The sequence below is a fragment of the Cryptomeria japonica genome, chromosome 2 (genome assembly GCF_030272615.1).
Source record: "Cryptomeria japonica chromosome 2, Sugi_1.0, whole genome shotgun sequence".
Classification (NCBI taxonomy): domain Eukaryota; kingdom Viridiplantae; phylum Streptophyta; class Pinopsida; order Cupressales; family Cupressaceae; genus Cryptomeria; species Cryptomeria japonica.
Genome location: NC_081406.1, coordinates 561637479 through 561643521, shown reverse-complemented (window position 1 = coordinate 561643521; position 6043 = coordinate 561637479).

Below are 6043 nucleotides of genomic sequence, written 5' to 3'. Positions count from 1 at the left end.
AGCATGAATGAAGACCCCAAAGCATCCTTGAAAGTGAATTGGAATGTTTTGAAGCCAATAATGGCCATTTGTAATGACCAATATGATTTTAAAGTAAAAAATCCTAAAGGTCCTGATAAAGGCCTTAGGACCAAAAATGCTATGTAAATGGGCAAATGATGCCTAGGAGTCTAGATAGATTGAATAGGGTTCTAATATGCTTTAATGGTCATATCATGTCAAAATAATTTGATTAGGATAGGTTTTAGTTGATGAAATGCTTTAGAAATAAAGTTAGAAATTCAAATTTTGAATTTTAATGGCTAGTTACAGTTTTGGAGGGAAAGTGGTTTATGAGTTGTTTTGTCACTCTAATCACTCAAACTAATTGGATTTCGGTTTGGGAAGTTAGAGGAAGGATTTATAAAGCTTTGTAATGCCATTTTGGCTGGGTTGGATGTACTGTACGGACATAGTACGGACAGAACAGTAAAATCAATAAAAACTAGTCTTTTCTTGCTTTTCCTTTGATTTTATTGATGGTTTATTGATTGGGAAGTGTTGTATGTTCATGGTGGAGGCTAAAGGAATTTAGGAATCAGTATTAAACATTGTTTTGAATGATTTTATAGAAGGTTTTGATCAGATATTATCATTTTGTGTTGGCTGTCCTAAATTTTCTGAGTGTTTCATTGGCATTGAAGGCCCAAAATGCAATTTGGAGCCCTTCTATGGATGTAAGAATCTGATTCTCATAGGAGAGGCTCTGCCTAACATGTATAATACATTTCTAACCCTTATAACATGCTGGAGATGTGAAGTTGCAGGTGTACACCATGGGTTTTGACTGGGAAAATACATGGTTTTGATGCCATAGTTGTAGCAGCAGAAGATCTACCTTAAGGAGGTAGTATTTTTATGTGAAACAGCATTAGGGGATGGTAAATGCATGGTGAATATTGAAGGAGAAGTTCTGGAAGTGAGTTTTGGGGTTTGAACAAGAAGGCCCTCGTTTTTAAGCCATTTTAAGGAGGGTTTTGGTGTTTGGGTATTTAGGAGTGCAACCAAGACTTAAAACCTTGAAAATACTTGGATTGGGAGCCCAAATAAAGACTTTACAAAAGGGTTTAATCTGGTTGTGAGTTTGGAGGATACTTCCTTCACAAAGTGGACCTAATTAGCCCTCTACGGGAATGAGGACAGCGGTTTTTTGAAGGCTTTGTTCCAAAACAACCATAGGCAATATTTTGGTAGTTGATAGAGGTTTATATTTTGCATCTAAATCAGTCATAACATTGGTCCATGTTTTGGGAAATGTGTGTGAAAAGAGCCAAAAACAGCCCAGCAGGCTACTAGGAAACTAGGCCTAGTGAAGGGCTAGATTTGGGTTTTGATATCAATTGAAGGTTTGATGGTTTGAAAACCTTTGGAACATGTTAAGTGAAGTTTTTTGAAGTTTGTGGAGGCAGGGGAAACACCTGATTAAGGTGAAGACAAGTTTTGAGCCTATTGAGGCATATTGAGCATTTGAAACACCATAGGAGTGTTGGGGTTTGGGTCCATATTCCACTTTAGTTTACAAGATTTCAACTATATCCTCTAGCCTCTGCATCACTAAGATTGTCTTCTATGTCTTTATATGTATCGTTGTATCAGACCAGTATTGAGTCAATCATTTGGGATATTGCAGAGCCTATCCTACGTATCTTTGAATTCACTGAGATTGTTTGAAAAGACCAGTTCAGTCAGCTATATCTACCTCCAAACAATTGTTCTCAAACTTGGAAAACCACAAAACTTGTCCTACACACAAAATTACTGAGAAAAAAGTCCATTTTTGAAACGTCAAAACTCAAAGGCTTATACACTTGTGACCATAGGAAGTCCTTGCATAGTCCTCATTTACGTCCTTACTATCCTTAGTCCTTGCATAGTCCTCATTTACATCCTTACTATCGTCCTAAGTCCTTGCATAGTCCTCATTTGTGTCCTTACTATTGTCCTAAGTCCTTGCATAGTCCTCATTTGTGTCCTTACTATTGTCCTAAGTCATTGCATAGTCCTCATTTACGTCCTTACTATCATCCTAATTCCTTGCATCGTCCTCATTTATCATCCTCAATCCTTGCAACGTCCTTATTATCATCCTCATATAAGTCCTTGTCTAGACCTCATATGCATTTTTCTTAGTCCATCATCATTTGCATAATCATCCTGCAAAGTCATAGCATGCATCTTAATGGGTCTCCCAAGTGATGGTTTGCTCCCCTTTGAGCAACCAAATCTAGTTCCAAATGATGGTTAACGAGAAATTATTGAAGGTCTAGCTAAATTAGCCTGGAAATTAAAGAGAAATACACCCCAGTATATAGGAGTCGAGTACGAGATAAATATTGACTATCAAATTTCCCGTAGGATTGATAGAGAAATTATTGTAGAACGTCTAAGAGAATACTTTGAAAAACTTGCGCTACAGAAATCCCAAAATACTCAACAAGTCTCGCATCAAAATCCCCAATAAAGAGTCTAGTCTAGTCTTGCATACCTCATAATTAGGTCTAGATTCTAGCATTAGTTGTCGTCTTGCATAGGGTTCTAAAACCACCCTCATATAGAAGTCTTAAATGCCCGTCACAAGGTCACAAAAGGAAAAAGGTACAATGGATCCAAACAATGACTTGTCAGTAAACCCAACTTGGAATATGGACATATCAACTAGTCAACAGTCAGGTTCTCAGACAATGTCTACATTACATGAACTACAACAACATTTAACATGAGAAGAAAATGAATCAGCTCAACAAGATCCACATGTCCTTATGATCTTAGACGCACTTATACATAGTGATAGGGACAAATATCTCTCGTTGTTATTACAAAATGGGACACAATTACCTAAAGATGGTGTCACAAAAATCTCACCACTAGGAAATACTCTAGGTCAAGATAACAGTCAAATAATGCATATAATGCAAATGCAAACAATGACCTCCATTTTTCCTTAGAATGCACCTACACAAACAAATGTCAGTTCAAATGTGAACTCTCAATCAAGTGCATCATCTTCAACGATAAATGTTAGCACACCAACATAGACCATACTGATATTATCAAATGTCTCAGCACCTATTCAAACACAGATTCCTCATACAACAAGTGTAATCCAACCTTCGGTTTCCTATTCTATAGGATCAACATATAGTCATCAAAATGCAAATGTAGGTCTTTCCAATACAACAAGTATAACTTAGCCAAACATGGGTTCACATATCAACTATTTCACAATACCTAGTGGAATGTACAACACGAGAAATTATAATCGTGGTACCTTCTAGCAACCTCCTGGTTATGCTACCATGAATCCTTTTGTGGGACATACATAGGCACAAGGTGTACCTTTGACTCAAATGGATATTTTGACACAACAATTACACAATTTGCAAGAATAGTTGACTACTATGCAAATCGGTAACGATAAAAAGAGCCACACACAGCGGGACTTACATCCTTATCCTTTTGATGACACATTGTACATGTTGCCTTTCCCATAACATTTTGAAATGCCTAAATTCAACAGATACCGAGGGAAAGGTGATCCTAGAGACAATATCAGAGTTTTTTACAACATGCATAGAGGTTGTGATAGAAGACACTTACCTAATGAGGTTGTTTCCTAAAAGTCTGGGGGGGCCAACCTTAGAGTGGTTTTCACATTTACCATTGACTATCACATCTTGGGGAGAATCAACTGAACACTCTATTGCAAATTTTTCACATATTGAAACCATAGCCACTTTGATGGACTTATGCGCTGCGAAAAAATATGAGAATGAAACATTCACCTCCTTCATACAATGATGGAGAGCTCTCTATAGGAGGTGCAAGACCATCATTCCAGAAACAAAGCAAGTAGATATGTTCATGAAAAACTTAATCCCTAAGATTAAATATCTGATACAAATGCAATGTTTAACCACATTTAAACAAATCACTGAAAAAGCTTTAAAGTGTGAGAAAGGACTAGTGAAACAAGGTCTCATTAAGTATGGCAACAACAAAAATAATGATAAACCTAAGTTTTGGTCGAAAAACAAAAATGTGACCAATGATGGTGTTGTAAACGCCCGAACAGTAAATAGAACTCAACTAGCTTTATCTTTAGGCATGAATCAATCATCAAATCCACATACAGAGAATAACATTGTCTCAACAAACGTAAACACTAAGAGAAACATGAACACAAAGTACCCCAGGGTAAATGCTCCAAGAAGGAATTACACACCCCTAGGAGAACCTATTGAGTCAACGCTAAAAAAGTTAATACAGGCAAACATGATCACCTTGTCGGAAATAAGAGTATATGAACCAGGTCCTTTCAAACCTACATGGTGGAATGATAATGATTTCTGTGATTATCATCATACTAAAGGTCACAAAATGGCGAGTTGCTATAAGTTGAAAAAATTCATCCAAGATATGATAGATCAAGGTGACATCATGATCGATATCGATAAAACATAAGCAAACACTAATCACATGATCTTTAAGGATCCATTTGTTAAGCATGACAAAGGGAAGGCTACTACATCAGGAACTCAAGATAATACAACTAACTACACAAAAGTCTCATATGACTACACTATACATGTCATTAGCTCGGGAGATGTAGTAAACAATGATTCACAAGAAACACTTGATCAAGATGAGAAATATCTAGAGACACACGGAGATGATAACCAAATTTGCATGTTGTCAGAGGTACCAAAATATGATGAAGACAAAAATCTTTGTCTCATGGATTGGGGGCATGATGACCCATTTCATTCAGGATGGTTTGAAGATGAAATTATAGCACATATCATGGATGTTAAACTTACACATGAATTCTATAAGGAGGGATATAACATAAACCTTGACAACACAGCATATGGTACCGACAGTTCCTGCACATGAGATGATACGGTGGCTACAATCACCATAACTCCTAGAGACAAAGACTGTGTCGTAGTTACTCACATATCAAAGCTAACTTTACAAGGAGTACCACCAAACCTACCACTAGTAGTAGGGACTTATAATGTTATTGAGCAACTCAACAAAATCCTGGCACAAATATCATTGTTTGAACTACTGTGTATTTCACCCACTCATAAAGCCATTCTAGACAAAGCGCTTCAAGATTCAGTAGTGGACAGAGATATAGATAAAAATGCATTCTAATCCATGGTAGGGAATTTAGCACAAGCCACTCGCATTGCATTCACTGCATAGGACATTCCTAGTGATAAACTGCTCCATAATGACCCGCTACATCTAGAAGCTTACATACATAAAAGAAGAATCAGAAGAGTACTCATAGATGGAGGAGTCGGTCTCAACATTTGTACTTTAAAACTGGTTAAGGGATTGGGATATTCTGAACTTCACATTGATCCATCAAAGAGGATAAATATCAGGGCATATGATGATGAAGAACGTCCCTCAAAAGGTATTGTAATGCTACTAGTACAAATAGGACCTATAACAATAAAGGTCTCTTTTCAAGTTTTGGACAGAGAACTGTGATATAACATGTTATTAGGCCTCCCATGGATTCACACCATGCAAGCAATACCATCAATATTTCATTAGTGTGTCAAATTCTCATATAATGGCATTGAAATCATCATAAAAGTGGATCCAAATCCATTCCAACACTATAATTACTTGAAAGAAAGTGTGGATAATTAGGTACCAATTGATCAAGCAACACCTCTCACTACACAAATGGATGCATTGACAATCATAAAAACACAAAAGAATATGCCTACAACATCTTCTTTATAGATAAAAGATATTGGTTGTGGAGAGTATTCTATTTCAAATGCCTCAAGTGAAAAACAATTGTCTCTATCTCCTAAGTATTTTGGGAAGCCTCAAAATGCGGTACAGAAGCAAGACAAAGGAAAAGAAATTGTCAGATACACAGACTTATGCTCTTTCATTAGATGGGGTGACTTACAAGAAGAATCCCCGAATGAAGATATCAATCATTGGATATATAGAGAAAAGGATCACATGACAA